Source organism: Podarcis raffonei, chromosome 1 (genome assembly GCF_027172205.1).
Source record: "Podarcis raffonei isolate rPodRaf1 chromosome 1, rPodRaf1.pri, whole genome shotgun sequence".
NCBI lineage: Eukaryota > Metazoa > Chordata > Lepidosauria > Squamata > Lacertidae > Podarcis > Podarcis raffonei.
In genome coordinates this window covers 111,441,979-111,461,843 of record NC_070602.1, presented here as the reverse complement: position 1 = coordinate 111,461,843, position 19,865 = coordinate 111,441,979, and the positions used below count along the sequence as shown (strand labels likewise).

Sequence of the window (19,865 nt, the reverse complement as noted above, 5' to 3'; positions counted from 1 at the left end):
TATTAAATACAATAAATGACCTGGAACTTCAGCTGGTGACTTACATTGGCACATACTTAATCATCAAGTGACCTGGAGAGAGGGAAAGAAATTGCTGAGTATATTGATTCACCAAGAAAATATTGACAACGATTTGCATAGCAAAAAAACTAGACAATAGAAGTAAAACTTCTGGTCATTTCCCCATGTTAATGTTCACAAGATGCATGTGCAGGAGCAGATTTGGGGTGAGGGGTGCTGGATAATGACTATGGTAATAATAATAATAAAGGTCCTTTGTACATGACCATATTTGTTCATGCAGAGATGAAGGCCTGTGAACATGGGTATTGCCAATTCCTTTCATCACCAAACTCCCTGCAGCTGCAGAAACACACAAACAAAACTGCATCATGACCACAGCAGCTGCATCAGGACTGTACCAGATCCACGGCATAGCACCAGGTCAATACTCATACCTTTAAGCAGAAGATACCTTCTGGATCCAACTTTGTCAGTGGAGGTCCAGGTAGGCTTCATAGGGTAGGGGAGTGTGTTTCCTGTTCAGTCTTGTTCACCAGCTATAGCCTTTCCTGAACCATGCTAGCCTAGCCACATTCCTTCATGCTGCAGTATAAAGGAATTTTAGACTACTGTTACATTGTCCTATGTGGGACCTCCCTTCCAGATGATTTGGAAGCTCCAGCTTGTGTAGAACACTACCAGTTCTGAGTAGTATAGCATGATGGAGTCACATAGTACTGGTTCTGTTGTAGCCCTATCCAACTCCCAATGCCAAGCAGAGACTAGGGACATAATCCACACACTGTTATTTACTGAGCTGAATCCTAGAACAATAGGATCCAGAATGCAGCAGTCTGATTGGTCCGCAGGAGCCATCCAATCCATCTCCAGGTGGAAGTGAATCAGTGACCTGATTGGCCTTCAGGAGCAGCCAATAAGGCTCCTGGATGAAGTGAATCAGCAACCTCATTGACCTACAGGAGCAGCCCGGAATTAGCCAATCACACGGGGCCCATTGTGTAAATAATGTATATATAGCTAGACGTTTTGGGGAAAGTTTCATTCATTGCTACTATGAGCTCAATAAAGAGCATGAAATTCACACTCAACTCTGAGTATATTTCACATACAAAGTCAGGCTGCTCAGCTGCAAGTGGAGTCATTCCACCTTCTCCCCCTTTAGGCTGCTGTTCAGCAGACAAAGCTGACTCCTGGCCCATGACAGATTCTTCTGAATCCACTTTGGTCTCCTGTTCAGTACAATCAGGCTCCTGTTCACTACTGCTGCTAAAATATAAAACCCTAAATGGCTTGGGACCCAAATACCAGAAGGAGCACCTTTCCCTATATGTGAATCCCCCCATATATGGATATTGAGAACTGTAGAGGATGCTATACTCATAGTTTTGCCATTGGAGGAAGCCCGTTGTGTTCAGGTGTGGGATGGGGCCTGTTGTGATCCCTCTTACTCTCTCCCAATTATAAAGATAGAGCAAAAGTTATCCAGAATTACTTTAAGTACATGAAGTGAAACTTTATACTGCCTTCAAAACAAACATGCCGCTTAGAAGGACTGCCTTGTTAATTTTATTTACAAATGGTTAGTTGGCTTCAGGCCCAAGTATATTTGCATGGAATCAAATCCTCTGAAATCGATAGGTCTTACTTCTGAAGGAACAGATTAGGCAGAGGCTGTTATGCTTCTTAAAACAAGCCTACAGTTTCATTAGAAGGTCTGCAAAATATTTTAGAAGTATTTATTTGAAGATAATTTGGCATGGTTGTCCGGGCCTGATACAGTCTGTCCCTGACTGCATGGCAGACCTGCAATTGTGAGGGTGTGGTCAGTGGCAGGACTTGCCAGCACTTGGAACAGAACTCTCATGAAAGGGAGAGAAACTTGCAGTGGATTGGAACATCTCCTTTTTTGAACTGGCTTTTCTTATTTAGAAAGGCAATTCAATAAAGTAGGTAATAGAGTACTTAAAAAAAAGTTTTAAAGAAAGAAAAGGAGACAGTGGTGTTCATTGGTTAGGCCAGGGTGGGTGCCCTCATGCCCCTTCCTTGGGTAACATTCCTCAGGCCATATCCTTCATGGCCCCTGTTATCTGCTTTCCTTGAATGCTTTTGCTTGACTGGAATGTATGCTTAGACTGTGATCTTTGATTTTCCCTAGATCAAAGATGGAAAGGTAAGCGCATGTATATGTGTAAAAGCCTGTGTTCCTGGAATGCAGCATCGCTCCTCCCATTTTTGTCACTGGTCCCACCCACATCTGCCACATGGTCCGCAGAAAATTCCTCTTGAGGGAATGTGGTCCTTGGTTTGTTTGCCCCCCGCCCTGTATTAGGCTGTACCAACTGAGAGGGAACCAGAATAAGAGTTTCTCCTCATTTTGTATTGGCCACATATATAGATTTTAGAGAAATGCTGCTGAATTGATTTCCCCCAAAAAAATCCACTTTATTGGTGAAACACAGAGATCATTTCAAGGTTAGGTCCTGGTATGAGTTCTGTATGCCCATTTGTAAATTAGAGCAGGATGCTTTAGTCAATTAGTTGTGTGATTAATTGATTAAAGCACAGGTTTTTTTAAGCCTTGCTGGTAATCATGAGTGACCTTAAACAGAGGAATCTGCCCTCTTCACCCATCTGAGGGGAATTTAAAGTGAAGAGAGGGAGAAGTTGCAACACTGCCTGCAAGCCTGTTGCTTTTGTAAAATTCTTTATGGCATATTTAAATGGGCAACATATCCTGTTCCTTCTCCAATTCATCTTCACAATCAGGCTGTGAGGTAAGCCACTACTATTTCCTTTTTACAGAGGATAAATGGTGGGAAGGCCCCCCAATAAATCTAGATGTTGTCATGGGATTTGAGCCTAACAGCACAACCCAAAATGTGCTTATTAAGTACCCCTGAGTTATTCAACATCTTTATCAACGACTTGGATGATGGACTCAAGGGCATCCTGATCAAATTTGCAGATGACACCAAACTGGGAGGGGTGGCTAACACCCCAGAGGACAGGATCACACTTCAAAACGACCTTGACAGATTAGAGAACTGGGCCAAAACAAACAAGATGAATTTTAACAGGGAGAAATGTAAAGTATTGCACTTGGGCAAAAAAAAATGAGAGGCACAAATACAAGATGGGTGACACCTGGCTTGAGAGCACTACATGTGAAAAGGATCTAGGAGTCTTGGTTGACCACAAACTTGACATGAGCCAACAGTGTGACGCGGCAGCTAAAAAAGCCAATGCAATTCTGGGCTGCATCAATAGGAGTATAGCATCTAGATCAAGGGAAGTAATAGTGCCACTGTATTCTGCTCTGGTCAGACCTCACCTGTACTGTGTCCAGTTCTGGGCACCACAGTTCAAGAAGGACACTGACAAACTGGAACGTGTCCAGAGGAGGGCAACCAAAATGGTCAAAGGCCTGGAAACAATGCCTTATGAGGAACGGCTAAGGGAGCTGGGCATGTTTAGCCTGGAGAAGAGGAGGTTAAGGGGTGATATGATAGCCATGTTCAAATATATAAAAGGATGTCACATAGAGGAGGGAGAAAGGTTATTTTCTGCTGCTCCAGAGAAGCGGACACGGAGCAATGGATCCAAACTGCAGGAAAGAAGATTCCACCTAAACATTAGGAAGAACTTCCTGACAGTAAGAGCTGTTCGACAATGGAATTTGCTGCCAAGGAGTGTGGTGGAGTCTCCTTCTTTGGAGGTCTTTAAGCAGAGGCTTGACAACCATATGTCAGGAGTGCTCTGATGGTGTTTCCTGCTTGGCAGGGGGTTGGACTCGATGGCCCTTGTGGTCTCTTCCAACTCTATGATTCTATGATTCTATGATTCTATGATTCTATGAAGGGGACTTTGCTAGACTTCCTAGAACATGGAGTGTTCTCCCTCCACTACCTTTGGCACAATTGAACACTTGCTGGGGTGTGATTCTTGTCAGGAGTTCAGCCTACACTGGAGTAGGACCCTGGCAGAGACACATGCCCAACTGGCATGTTCCCTCCCTCCTGGTCGATCATCCAGGAGCTTCATAAGCTGTCTTCAGCCCGAACATCACAGTGACTGATGCCAACCGACACCGGCACACTTAGGGATCCGCAGAGTTTGCACGGTTGCGTAACAGACCTCAGCAACTCAGCATATTGGCTAATCTACTTTATTTACATATAAACATACACGGAGCACTGCAACATGGCTCCCTCTCTCTCTAGTATCAGACAGCAAAGAGAGAAAGAACAAAGGACAATAGTCCCACTTCATGGAACACAGTTACACAAACATCCTGTCACTTCCCACTCTGTGGAGTCAAAACACACACCATCATGTGAAAGACAACAATCCTATGACTACAATCATAGATCAGGAATTCTAACAATTCTTTCCTGGGGATCCATGCTCTTTTTACCTACACCACAGTGCGCCTCAGGCCCTAAATCCCGGATCCAAGTGGTGAGAGCACAGGAGGAGGAATTCAACAGTCTGCTCTTCTGATTTGTTCCATCAGCACAAATGTCTCTGCAAACCCACTTTGTGCACACTTTTCCCAATGTACACATTTTTAAACCCTTTCTTTTCGCTTCTTTCTCTGTTTGTTGGAGAGCTACACCACAAAATTCAGAGAACTAGAAGCCTTGTAGGATATCTCTGTGCGCACATTGCTTCAGGAAATGTGGATTAGGTAACTTTGCATTACCACATCTCTTTCCCTTCCCAAAACAGGACTTGGAGAAAGAGAATGGGTGGGTGAGTTGGAGAATGTGCAGGCCCCATGTTCATCCCAGTTTCCATTCCATTTGTAAAGTTTTTGTTTACTTATTTTAAGCAGAAGCAAAAACCCACCACCAAAAACACACAATTGTCATGAGGGGTCCAAGGTCGATCTTTAAAGCTTAGTATTTATTTTCTCCACAGCCAACCCAAGTTGTTAGAAACTCTTGCTGCTTGCAGTACTAGCACACTGAGACCTTCCAAATTGTGGCTGTAAAGGGCCCAGGGATGGACCCAATGTGATGATGCACCATTCCTCCCCGGATGCCATGGGTCCCTCCCAGAGCCATCTGCAATGACAACTGGAATGTTTGTGTGACAGTTGCTGCCTCATCAAGGCCTTTTAGCTGACTAGACCTATTGATACATAGCAGAAGTTGAGGGGACCAGACTTTCAAGCTGTCAGACATCATCTGCTGTTGCGTGTAAGTTTATTCAACCTCCCAGCACAAAGTGAAATATAATTTGTACACAACTAATAATTTAAAACCAGAGTTAATTAGCTAAATCCTGCTTAAAATGACTTAACAGGTCAATATTTGACTGTATGTCCTCTTGAACATGTCAAAAGTACAGCCGTGACATTTTTATTTCCAAATAATTTCTACTGACATATTTGGCGCTGAAAACCTTTCACAACTTGGCTGTTAACAACACTTAATTATCAGGAAGATTTTCTCTTTGAGGTGGCTGTATGTATGTGTGTACATCTGTTGTCGCCCAGTTTTTAGAAGGACCACGAGGGCCCTCTTCTCCATCTGGCCCAATGCATGCAATTTCTCAGCAGAACAGAAGATCAGGGGCTCAAGATAGATGCTAGATGTTCTCTAACTCTGTCTTCAACAATTAAGAGTGGCAACTCTCGACAAAGTAAGAAAGTTAAGTGTGAGTGGCAAACAGCTGGCTTGAAAAGCCTCTGGAGAAACAAACTCGTTTCCCTTACATTTAATTAACAAAAAAAGGAGAATGTGTTTCTGAAGCAAGCATATTTTTAAAAGTATATTGGGGGGTAGGGGGCAGAATAATTCTTTTCAAAGAAGTGGAAAGCTATTGTAATGCTGTCTCCGTGGAAATGACAGAAAAACAAGAAAGAACTGGTAATGCTTTCAGAATAAAAGCGGCCCACTTTGAAGCATTTAACTTAGGAATGCATCTAACTCAATACTGTTTACACTGACTAGTCAAGGGGACGCGGGTGGTGCTGTGGTCTAAACCACTGAGCCTCTTGCGCTTTCTGATTGGAAGGTGGCAGTTTGAATCCCCGCAATGGGGTGAGCTCCCGTTGCTCTGTCCCCGCTCCTGCCAACCTAGCAGTTCAAAAGCACACCAGTGCAAGAAGATAAATAGGTACCGCTGTGGCGGGAAGGTAAACGGTGTTTCCATGTGCTCTGGCTTCTGTCACGGCATGCCAGAAGCAGTTTAGTCATGCTGGCCACATGACCCGGAAAGCTGTCTGCGGACAAACGCTGGCTCCCTCATCCTGAAGCGAGATAATAATAATATAAATAATTTTTTTATTTATTTATACCCCGCCCTCCCCTGACAGAGCTGGGCTCAGGGTGGCTAACACCAATAAAATTACAATTAAATACAATTTAAAATTAAAAAACCAATTTAAAATACAGGTTAAACTATAATTTAAAATGCAGCCTCATTTTAATAGTAGCCCATAGATCAAAACTGTAAGGGGAGGGAAACAGAAGGGTCAGACTGAGTCCAAACCAAAGGCCAGGTGGAACAGCTCTGTCTTGCAGGCCCTGCGGGAAGATGTCAAGTCCCGCTGGGCCCTAGTCTCTTGTGACAGAGCGTTGCACCAAATCAGGGCTAGTACTGAAAAGGCCCTGGATCTAGTTGAGACCAATCTAACCACCTTGCGACTTGGGACCTCCAAGGTGTTGTTATTTGTGGACCTTAAGGTCCTCCACGGGGCATAACAGGAGAGGCGGTCCAGTACTTGCCTTTGACTGGACTTAACTGTCCAGGGATCTTTTACCTTTTTTTACCTTTTACACTGACTAGCAGGGTTTCAGAAAGGAGACATTCCCAGTCCTCCCTGGAGATGCAAGGGATTGAATCTGGGGCCTTCGATGTGTCAGAGATACTCTGCCACTGAGCTATGGCACTACCCTCAAGCAATTAAAGGCAAAGAGGCCTTATATTCAAACTCCTCACACTTTGGGCCTTGCTGAACTATGGAAAAATATCCATCAAGTTCTTCTGCCTTCCTTTTCCAACAGTTCTTACAAGGGTGGACTTTGGTCTTTCAAATTTCAGCAGTGACCTGCACAAGGCCAGAATTAGGAAAAACTGCTTTGCAAAAATATATATAATTAGGATAAATTCACATTAAAATACTGATGAATATTGATGAGGACTTCTTTCCCCCCCCCCCTTTTTTTTAAAAGGGGGGAATCAAACCTTGCTGCGGAAATGTGGATAACTTAACGGAAGAGTAGAAAAATGAGAGAACGGAGACTGGTGGATTTGCCTGTCCCTAGCTGCACGTAGCCCAGGAAAATGTATTTTGGGGGAAAGAGGGCTGTCCCCATTGGCCACTTAGATTAGTGGCCTGGTTTTTATATGAAAAAGAAAGAAAAAAAGAAACAATTGGTTGTTCTACTGCGCATGCATTTGTTTATGTTTTCTTTGTTATTTTTCTTATCGCTTAGAAATATAAGTGTAATGTTGTTAATGTCAATATGTATGGAATTACTGGATGAATGTTGTTAATAAATATAGTGAAAGTGTTTAATAATAATAATAATAATAATAATAATAATAATAATAATAATATAAACAAACAAACAAAGGATTCTGACACCTGGATGATGAGGGGGAACAAGATGGCTGCCGAGTGCTTGAAGCAGGGTTTTGAGCTCTAAGGCCAACTCTAAGGCAAGTTTCTGCTCTATAACCAACCCTTAGCTCTTCCATTTTACTTCTTAACTCCTTTTAGTGCTTCGTTTTGTTGTTTTAATTTATTGTTTTATCTCACCTGGATGAAATGTTAGTTGCCCATTCCCCCCCCACACACACTTAAAAAGGAAACTCTATGGTTAATCAGTAGTTTCAGCTATTGCTTTGCTTTGCTGTTAAACAGCTCAAAGTTTTCACAGTGGAACTGGCTTTTTCTATTAAGAAAAGGTTACCGAAACCTTCATTTAATTGGCCCATTCAAATGAAAGAACCACAAATTCCTAGCAACAAGCACTTTCATACATCAGCATGAAAACGGAGAGCTGTTTCCCGAAATGGGAATGACACAACCATGGTTTCCCCCCACTTAATGTCTTCATTATTAGTGTAACCTCCATTCCGGTCTTTTTCTCATCAAGTGCTCTGAAAATAAGTGGCAGCATTTTAGAGTGGAAATGGCAGGAAGGCTGAGAAGAGCCTCACTCCTTGGATAGCTTTTACCTTAAACCTTAATATTATTTAGTGCATGAGAAACACTGAGGAAGTTTCCTTGGATGGAGCTATGGAAACAGAGCAATTGAGAATTTGTTGTACTCTTCTAGGGCTTGGTGATGTCAAATATAGGCCAGAAGTATATTTAAAGCACCCCCACCCCCCAAAAAAAACCACCACTCCAAAGGCATGCATAAACAAATTGAAGGCAAAAACTAATATAGAACCTTAAAGGGCTTGATAATGTCATGTTTCTTTTCAATATACAAAGTGTTACTTTCGCTTATCTTTTCTACAACTAGTAGACACCATCACAAGTGCACCTAAAGGGTAGGATCCAGAGGAACAAATGTCTCTTCACAGGGAACTGTAGGAATTGTAGCTCTGTGAAGGGAACAGGGTATCTCCTAACAACTCTCTCTATCCTCAACAAACTACAGTTCCCAGGATTCCTAGAGGGAAGCTGTGACTGTTTAAAGTGCTACCATAGTGCTCCCAATGTATAGTGCAGATAAGGGCAAACTATAGTGACATCCAGTGATGACTGTCTAGTGGTGGAAGGGAATCCATTAGAAGAATGGGGAGGGAGGGATTTCCAGTGAGCTACCCTGCAGTGCCCTGCACTCTCCCTAACTGGGTCACCCAAACCATTGGAGCAGATTGGAGGAGTGAAGGCCATGACTGGTGGAAAGTGGATTGCTGAAAACAGGCCCCTTATCTCTTCGACTGATAGATTCCCTTCCATCACCAGACAGTCCCTATTAAATACCAGCCACAATGACTTCCTCCTCATGTCAATGCTTCTAAACTCCCCAATCCAAAAAAAAGCAATAAGGCTGAGCCAAAAGGATCAGCAAAGCTGATGAACATTTTAATCAGGTGGGCAAACTGTCACTCTGTTGCAGTGTGACCCCCTCCTCCCCTGGCTTTCTATTTAGTTTGCAAGCACTTTGCCAATCTACTAGAGGTTGAAAAGACAGACACACACACACACAGAGAGAGAGAGAGAGAGAGAGAGAGAGAGAGAGAGAGAGAGAGAGAGAGAGAGAGAGAGAATGCTGTTTTGGAATTGGAAAGTGCAGGATCATAAACAACTGGGTAAGTTACTGGGTTCAGTTTCAAGAATAATATGTATGATTGCACAGGATGTGCAATTTGATACTGTCATATCTTCCTCTCTTGGCGAAGCACTTGCAAATTCATTAGAGATGGGGAGGAATTGCCTCCCCCAGCAAAAAAATAGATAAAATAAATTGCAGATTGGCATCACAGATTGCCCCTTCGTTCTTGACTGGATTGCATACTCCCTGAAGAAGGAGGTATATATACCTTGGGAGTACTCTTAGATCCATCACTGGCACAAGAGCCACAGGTATCCCCAGTGGCCAGGAGTGTTTTATTCTGGCCTTGGCTGGTACACCAGTATTGGCCATTCCTGGGCAGGGATAGATTGGCCACATTGATCAGGACCTTGGTAACATTGACCCAGGATTACTGCTCTCTTTGTGACTGTGAAATCACTTGAAGGCAAAGCTGTAGTCCACAGGTAACAATCTACTTTGCAGGCAGAAGGTCCAGGTCCAATCTCCAGCATCTGCTGGTAGGGCTGGGAGAGACCCTTATCTGAAACCCGAGAGAGCCACTGCCATTGTAGACAAGACTGAACTAGAAGGACCAATGTAAGGCATCATATGTTCCTACGTGGGAGAGACCTGAGAGGGGAAGTGGTGCTGAAGAACAGCAGCTCAAGGAAACAAAGGCTGCGAAGAGAAATGGGATTCCCCACCTACTCGACTCCACTTCATACTCTTTTAAAGCAGAATGTTTACCCCAGAAAAAAAATTATAGGTGAACATTTAGGGCAGCCCTTGAAAGCAAGAATAGATCAGCCTGTGGTACGATGCACTGTGGGTATTGTACTTGCAGAGATTTCACGTGTCTGTCCTTGACTTACTTTCAAGAGTCTGCTGCAATTGGATTCTTGAAGATGCTTCCTCGCCCCCGCTCCCTTTCCTGGTTGTTTCTCACCCAACAGTGACACTTTCCAGCATGGCTCTCTTGTGCTGTGTCGTTGACATTCTGCAAGGACCAGGAAGCAGAAGATAAAAATCTTTCCTATTATCCCTCCAATGCTGTGTCACAGATGCCAGCTCCAGCACAAATTATAAAACTGCAGGGCAGATTTATTGCGTGACAGTGACTATAACAGCTTCAGAGGGGAATAATGACTTCACATCAGGAAGCGCAGGCCTCTTAAGACCCTGCCTCTACCCTGGAACTTTACAAAGCAAGCACTGAAAAGACGCAGCTTGGGGTGTGTGCCAAAATAACTTTGTTAGAAGGCATTTGAACCTCATGCAGCTTCCCTAAATCTGGGAGTTTGGTTATAAAGATACTGCAAAGAGATATGGTGAGGCATCAATAAAAGGGTGGCAGTGCGGTAGGAACCAGAGCATGTGTGTGTGTGTGTGTGTGTGTGTGTGTGTGCGCGCGCGCGCACGCAGATGATTTCCCACAATACTAGGAAACAAAACAGCAAACACAGCATTTTACATTCTGCTTATTTTTTTACACACGGAAAAAGGTACCTCCTTTTGCTACATACACATCAATCTAGGCTTACTATAAACCAGATCGGCATCTGCAAACATACCTCCAAAGCACCATATTCTAGATAATTGTTGTTCGGCTCCCCCTTTCCTCTTGAAATTGAGAATGTCAATATCATTATATAACATGAGCTGAACAACATAATTCAATTGGCAGTCTGTAGAATGGTAATGCATCTATTTCCTCCAAGAATTGTTATTTATTTTAAAGCGAGAAGTGGTTCTTTTAATGCTTTACATTAAACATAGTGCTCTGCATATACTATTGGACTCCAACTCTCATCAGCCCCAGCTAGCATGGCCAGTGGTCCAGGATGATGGGAGTTGTAGCCTATCAACACCTCGAGACACCATGCTGGCAGCCCCTGATCTATATTGAAATCTATTGAGCTCTATCCTGAATCCTGTTTCAGAATTTAGCTTTGAATAATGCCCAACTAATCATGTGCAGCATGAACTCAGCAAGCATGCACAGCTTAGGGGTTTGGATGAGTTATGTTTAAGGTACTGGTAGTATGTTCTATGAGTGTTTCAGCACCTCGCCCCTTAATTTTTATCATTGAGTCATATAAGCAGATTGCTATGGCTTTAGAGATGGAGGGAGAAATTCAATTCAGATCACATTTAAATGCAGCGGGTGGCACTGTGGGTTAAACCACAGAGCCTAGGACTTGCTGATCAGAAGGTTGGCGGTTCAAATCCCCATGACGGGGTGAGCTCCTGTTGTTTGGTCCCTGCTCCTGCCCACCTAGCAGTTCGAAAGCACGTCAAAGTGCAAGTAGATATATAGGTACCACTCCAGCGGGAAGGTAAACGGCGTTTCCGTGTGCTGCTCTGGTTCGCCAGAAGCGGCTTAGTCATGCTGGCCACATGACCCGGAAGCTGTACGCCGGCTCCCTCAGCCAATAAAGCGAGATGAGCACTGCAACCCCAGAGTCCGCCACGACTGGACCTAATGGTCAGGGGTCCCTTTACCTTTACCTTACCTAATCTGAACTTTGCAAAACAATACACAAACCAAAAGAAACCAGACCTTCAGAATTTGCACATCTCCAGATCTCACAATGTAGTTCTCCACCCAAGTAATCTGTCCCAGATTGCATATACCAGGGTAGATTACAAAACTGGTGCAGAAAATTACTGGTTGCAAAAATATGTATATTAGGCAAAATTGCATACAATATTTCATATAGTGGGTGAAATCTGCACTAAAATGCTGATTAATTTTCATGCAGCCTTCTTTTTTCATTTTCTTTAAATGCACACTGATGTGGAAATGTGGAGATTTAAGATTAGAAAAACAAGAAACAGAGAAAAATTGAACTTGACAGTTTCACTCATCCCTGTTCAGCTTAATGTGTTGATGCCACAAAGAGGTTAATGACCAAGAAGTAGAGAAGATTAACTTCTGGTCTAGCGGGTTTTCCAGCAGATACATTTCACCATATTGTATGTTGTACTGTTGAAACCATAGATAAAGACTGATTTGGAGCTGTTTATGAATTTCATTTTAATTTGCACACTACCCCATAAAAAGAACCCTAAATCCAACCACATTCACAATAGGAATAGTGGGAAACAAAACACAATGAGGGAACAGAAATCACAGCTTTTGCTAACAGATATGAAATAGGAAGATTTGCTTGCAATTTCATCTTGCAACTCTCATTTCAGCTGAACTCTACTTCATATTAAGAAGATGGATATTTGAAATGTAAAAAGGAAACCATTCTCTTAGGAAAAACATTTCAGTTCCATTTAGCTCTGCACAAATTCATTTGTAAATAAATTCCACTAGTTAAAATCCACCATATGAGGAACGCAGCTGGAAGAACTTAAAATAGTAACAGTATCCCACGGAGAATACTCATTTAAATCAGTTCATCCTTCCCTTGTGTGATAAAGGAATCTCTATCCATCTTTGCTTAAAGATATTAAATAGCTGGGGAAGGTTTAACTCAAATGTTGTTTGTATTTATCATCTTCCTTAAAAACAAAGATAAAGTCCCTGTAGCTAGACTCTCATTATGGTCTAGCAAGAGCTTATTCAAAAACGTGAGGTGAAAATCTCAAAGCAAAACCTGATTGGGCTTCTTCTGTTCAATATTTGGAATGTGACTAGTGCTAAAGTACAATTTGCATGAGCACAATTGGGCAAATGCATCATTGATTTTAGGGCTTATCCACACTTAACTTTTGCCCTGCACTTTCTAGACATAGGTCCACACTTTCTCTGTCCATGTCTGACCACTTATCCACCCACCAGCACTTTCTCTGCAAAAGCCTGCTCTTTACTGCTGAATCAGAGCAAATGGCAATCTGTGGGAAGCCCAATCTTTACCGCTGACTAGGTCCCTGGATTGCCATTTGCTCTTATTCAGTGGCAAAGAGTGGGTTTTCATGGGGAAAACAGCAGGGCTAGCTAAATAAATAAATAAATAAATAAATAAATAAATAAATGACACCAGGGGGTTTGCCTTTTGGTTTCATTGGCTCAGTAGCATGTGTTCTTGGGGTGAGAACCAACTAAGTTTTACTCAGAGAAGACCTATTGAAATTAGCCATGTTCATTCATTTCAGTGGGCCTACAAACTTAGCTGATTGTCACCCTCGGACTTTCCATCACCTTTTTCATCAGTGGCTAGAGTTGTATGAGCTTCTGAACATAGAATTTTATTCTGGTTTCCATCTACATACACAGGTTCCAATTTGGCTTGTGAGATTATTTTCCCCACACCAGATTCATCTGCCCCACACTTAATATCATATGTGATGGTCGGTGTGGGGGCATGTAGAGAAATGCTTGCATCAATGGTGCAACTGATTTTCCCACCCTTGCCTCTACCATAAACAAGGGGGCTCCTTTTCCAGACACAAAGACTTCAACCTTGAAAGATTCAACTCCAAAGATCATGTAAGCACCTATATATATCATTCCACAAAGTTGTTTTCATAGATCCGGTTTCACGAGTCATTCTGGGACTCATTCCATAACTTGAAAGAACACAAGTAGCAATCTTAATACTATTCCTCTTCCCATAGATCCATACAGATCTATGGATAGCATAAGATGATGATGATTAAAATGAAGGATTGTATCAGCATGAGTGAAAAATGAAAACCAGGACACTGATTAGATTAGAGATAGTTGGACAGGAATACTCTGCCTTCTTGTTGGCTCTTAAAGAGCTGCACTTTTGACTAACTTCCTTTAAAAATATAATGCAATGTATGGTATTTGAACACATTTTGCTTCAGGCACGGGGTTTCTGGACTGTAAAGGATCCAGAAGACAGAGACAAATTAGTTTTCCCCTTCAGCAAGGGATAATGTATTTGGAACAGATGTTTCTCAGATATCTAAATTATCCATCTACTGGAATACTTTCAAACAGGGCAATATCAGGTTCTCAAGACAGGAGAATGTAACATGTCAGTGATATAGGATGGTAACCAACAAAGTTGTCCCATCTGGCAAGGACCAGAGCTCCCACCACCACCACTGCTGAATTGGTTCAATGCAAAATGGTGTATACAGAGTCAATGATTCGCCATCAAGTGAATAATAATAAAAATGAGGATTTCATACAGTGTATTTAAGTAAAGCCTTTAGGGCTAGAGGTTGTACCAATTGCTGAATGTGCATGAATGCAACTGACTTTCACATATGCAATAGGACTTTACCTTTCTCTCCTCACTGCTGAAACCCTCCTTCCCCATATCCCAAGACCTGCTGTGGAAGATTGGGAGACTACTCCAAGGAGTCACTGCCTTATTCAAGGTTCAGAGGAGGTGTGGTCTTAGAATCATAGAATTGTAGAGTTGGGGGGCACCACAAGGCTCATCTAATCCAACCCCCTGCAATGCAGGAATCTTTTGCCCGATGTGGGACTCGAACCCATGACCCTGAGATTACCATGCTAGATGGATGTGAAGTCCTCTTCCCCATCCTCCCAGATGTTGCAGTTTCTAATGTCTTGCTGAAATGAGGCAAGTGCAATGATTACATCATGGTAATCCTCCAGGTTTATAAAGTTGTATGCATAGTTTTTTTAAATAAAATATCACCTGTAGCTCATCAAACTTTAAACAAGCGAGGAAACAGGCAATACCCAAATGCCTCATGGCACTTTCCTGCACTGTCCTCGCTCCTCCAAATTTCTATTTGATATTTCAGTTCCACATCTAGTTCTTGATAATTTTTTGGGGTGATTTTGTGGGTGGAGTGGAGTGGGGGGGGTGTCAGTTTCTACTAACAGTCCTCAGGCTGCAATTTCTTTTCTCATTTTGAAAACACAGAAAGCAAATAGATATATTGGTTTGTTGGTTTGTTTACATATTGCCACCTGGGTACATTTATCAGTGGCACTCAGGCAGTTCTTCGCTGCAGCTAATCCTATGGACACTGTAGGATCTCACTTGAGAAGCTGTTATAAAAAGATAACCTTTCAGCAAGATTTAGATAAATGATATGCTTAAAATTAAGCTGGTTATTTGCAGTGCTGTGCAGTCATTCTACTACAGTTCTAGGGAAAAAAACAGTTTCATTCAAAGAGGATGATGAAGTGATGATCAGGATAATTATTTCATGATAACTCCCAATAGTCCTGACTAAAAACACCGAGAAGCAATATAAATGTACACGTTTCCCCAAATCCATCTTCATTACGTTTTCTACAACTTAGTATATTTGAGCTAGCTAGAGGTCTCTGTGTAATCTGTCATGAGAAAATCCCAAAAGGTATACAAGGAGCATGTAAAGTGTGCTAAAGGGCAGAGCTGGTCCATGTTCACATTACACCAGTGAGAAACCTTCACATGCTAAAGGAGTAGATGCAACTCTGTTTATCCCCTCGGATATTTTGTGGGCATCTGCACAGAGCACATGAATCATATGTAATGATGTCCAAATTATGTAGGGAATCATTGATGGCTACTCCTCCCACCAGCCTGCTGGGGGTATGAACAATGTGGTAGGACCCTAGTGTCAGTTGTATGTATGCATTGTGCATTTCAGGGTGCATTCCAAATCCTTTTTGCACAGATCTCCTCTGGCCTCTGCCTGTGGCATTATGCCAGCTCATCAAAGTCAGTAGAAGCCTACCATTGATATTGTAGATGAAGCCAACCTTCTATTAGTGGTAGCAGTAATATGTGTGAGAAAGAAAGTAGGTGTTCAGTCTGGTTTTTTGGGGGGGGATTGTGTTTTAATATTAAACAACAACAAAAAGGCTCATTTCCCTGAGGAAACTTGGATAATTCCTTTTGCATCCTGAAATCCCATGTTATTATTTTATTTCATTTTCTTGTAACGTTATATCCTGCCTTCCATAATGGGTTACCTGACAGTCTCCTATGCAGGCATTGACCAGATGTAGCCTCTGCGTAGCTTCAGCTATGTGAAGGTTTTATGTGCCTTCCGATCATGTCCTGCTTTTTATTTTAACCTTTTGAATTCTTCTTTCGCCTCCTATTTTTATCTCATTCACTTCACTTCTCCCTAAAACCCTGTTTTCCAATTCATTGCATGCAGTGCTCTTTCGAAAGAACTCCAGCTACCATACTTGGGTAAACGAAATGTCAAGCCTGGCAAGGTGTTTGTCTTTCACAAGTTGTGTGGCTCATGGGAAAGATGTGAACTTCCTCCTGACCCCACAATATGATCGAAAGAGGAGATGGTTATAATCTCCCGATGTTTCCATGGGGACACATTGATTGTCTAATCAATTATTATTACATGAATAATCCATGAATATGCAGTAGCCCTAATCCAATTAGATTTCAATTAGACCTGTTATAGTAATGAGTTACTATTTTAATTAGGCCTGCAAGTTAAGCCTTGATTTATTTATTTAAAATACTTTGACACAGGGTCCCCGCCCTTAACAGTAAAACCAAAGAATTTTCAAATGAGTCAAGTAAATATTAAAATCAGTAGCAAAGAATACAGTTGAAATAACAATATATAAATGATTGCGACTAACCTTAGCACCATAGAATCAAATTTTCTGGATGATACTCCCAATTTCACACTAACAGGTCCAGAATACAGATGATTGCACTTCAGCCTTATGGGATTTGGGGCTTCTTCTTCGGATGCCGTCCATCAGTTGAACTCTTGGTTGTGAGACATTTTGTATATTTCCCATTGATAGGTGATCAATGGAAACAGACATAGGTTGTATTGGAAGAGGTGGGGGGCTTTCATTGGTACGATCTTAAAATAGATGAAACGTTAGGGGGGGATCCTTACAATGGAAAAAAGCAGGTGAGATAAACATGCTATATGTATAATTTTCTATTTAAAGTTTCTTCATCTAATACACATTTTATCATCCAAATCCTTATTCCCTCTTTCCATGCCATTGAAGAATGTCTCTAATTCTGTAAAGTGTGGAACTGCCAGTTTCCTTTTAGTAGCAGTATAAACATAATTCCAGGCTACCTGTACCAAGCCCTCCTACACTATCTGAACGCAAATACATCAATCTGTTTCTCTCACGTTTACACGGAGAAAGGTTGCTTATTGCCAATAGATTAAATGCAAATTCTTAGTATGCATTTAGGATTGCCTGGGCATAGGGCTCTCCCTCCCCTCTCCAGAGTGAATATCTGAAACCTGTGCCAATCCCTTCTTTCCCTCAATAACAAGCATGTTATCTCCCAAATCAACTTCCCTATGGGTAAACATTGAGCTCTTGCATCCCATTCTCCATGAGACTGAGATTAAGATGCATCCATGTTACCAAAATGGTGATTATTTCCGAGTCAGGCACATGAACTGTAAATGAGATTAGACAGCTTGTACTATTGCTCATTTTCATTAGTTTTCATCAGCATGAGAATGGATGAAAGGCTGTCTCATTCTCTCCCCTCGTTATCAACTTTCGCATAAAGATGATATATATTTTAATAGCTGCAGTTTTCTAATACATCACCAAGCTATATGAATTTGACCTTTCACAATGATGTTGGGGATCTTTATTGACTTGCTATTGTTGGCTAATTGTGTTTTCCGAGACAAAGGCACAGGAAAATATTCTGCTCATCCATGGAGATGTCATTACAAAGAGTAACTGTACAGTTTGTTGTTATTCCTTGGGAAATTCTGTCTGTCTGTCTGCTTTTCTAGGTGCAGTCCTGTTCATTAACAAAGAATACCTGAAATGCCATCAAAAAGTTTTCAGAATTTCTCCCTCAAAGGTCATTTGCAACTGAGGAAAGTGTAGGAAAGACGTAAACATATATGCTTCTGTCAAAGTTATAGCCTTACACTCATACCTGTGCTTTTGAACAGGAAAGAAAGCATAACAATGCAATAATAAATCTAAATGAAAACAAATATGCAAAAGCACAACCTGGAAAAAGATGATATTCATTTTCACAGGCAAGTATCTCAAACGTCAATGACATTTTTCATCATGATGGAAATAGCCATGGAAATGATAAAGAAGGGTCACATAGCCTTAGATTAGTCACATTTGCACTTCTGTATCATCCATAAGGTTGGAGAATAAATTCAGCTGTGTTCACATTTAAAAGCAAACTTACCTAATTTTTATTTTCCAGAACAACACATGAACTGAAACACAGTCACTCTTCAAAATTGCGGTTCTTTGAATTTTGCAATGCAGTTCTCCAGCCAAGTATTGTGTACAGAAATGCATATGCCATGGGGAAATGTGCATACATAACATACAAGAAAGACCTTATATTCAAGGAAATTGCTTTACAAAAAGGTGTTCATTAGGGAAAGAGGGCACTAAATTGCTGGGGCATTTTCATGCAGACTTTTTTAAAAAATGCAAACCGATGTGGAAATTTGGAGAACTGGAAAAATGAGAAACTGAGAGAAACTGAAACTGGCATATTTGCCCATTCCTAGCACTCACAATTAAATAGTCAAAGGTTAACATAGATATCATGGTCAGAGACTAGCTCTTGAGACATAGTGAGTGAGGATGAAATCCTGTACCCCAGGCGTGGAGAACCTGATCTGTCTGGTGGGCCAGTTCCTTATTCGCCCTACCCATCATAGGTCAGATTTAACAGATGGCCATGACTGCCCACCTGTCAATGACCAATGTCACAGTGACATCAGGTGATCATTGTTGGGACTTCAAAGCACCACACATGGCTCACAAAGAGCTCTGCAGAGTGCCTTGAAGTGCCACTGATCAACCAGCTTGAAATCATCACCTGACAGCTGATGGGTGGTGAATTCAAGCCTGCTTTCTGCAATGATCAGCTGCACCCTTGAGTTGTCCTTGTGGAGCAAAGTTGCACAGTTGGTCTGGCCACATAGCCATCTGCTCTGTGCCTGTTGCCACACACCCATGGGCCCACTTCACGCAGTTACCTAGCAGTAAGCTCCATCACACTCAGTAGGGCTGAGGAGGCACACATAGGTTTGTCCTGCAAAAGTTCTACTGGTAAATTCACATCTGGTGTACAGTAAACTCTTTTAGCAACGAAGTCCAGCTTCATCTAAACTTCAAGCCAGGCCCTTCCTGGGGAACGATTTAGGACACCCCTTTCTTCACTGACCTCAGACAGTCGGATACGGGCTATCATCTTCTGAAACTTTATTCCCAGATTTGGTGTCAGCCTCTTTCTTCAGCTGAGCAGTAACAAGTAGGGAAAGAAAATAAGATGAAAAGGACCTAAAGGGTAGGTCAAGAAGCAACAGCTTTAAATGGTGGTAGTGAAGATTTACATTAAACAATAAGGCATGTGTCTTTACTGGAGCAGCTGGACAAAGGGTTAAGTCTGTTGAGACAATTGAGGTCAGTGAAGGATAAAGGCTGTGGAAAGGCCCCTGCGAGGGGTATGACTTTGAAGCATTGGTGTGAAATGCATTATAGATTACAACGACCACTTCTATCTCAGTTTCTGTAGTTCTGTGAGAGTCAAGTGCCTCACTCTCGAGGAAGAGTTCACAGCAATTAGATAACACAGTGCAACATGTGGCTTTGAAAAATCCATGCAGTCTTTTCAACCTGAAGGATGGAAGATATTTTAGCAAGGGGGGGGGGGGTGGAACGGATAC

The 19,865-nt window shown here is 42.0% G+C and overlaps 1 long non-coding RNA gene across 1 annotated transcript in view; it reads right to left on the bottom strand.

Moving 5' to 3' along the window:
• Positions 1-17,570, bottom strand: part of LOC128423752 (uncharacterized) — a 30,332-nt gene extending 12,762 nt beyond the window's left edge. The window contains exons 1-2 of the long non-coding RNA XR_008332830.1: positions 16,801-17,570; positions 10,163-10,287 (exon numbers count right to left, since the gene is read on the bottom strand). This is a non-coding gene — a long non-coding RNA (uncharacterized LOC128423752). The remainder of the gene's footprint in view (positions 1-10,162; positions 10,288-16,800) is intronic.
• Between the last annotated feature and the right edge of the window lie 2,295 nt (positions 17,571-19,865).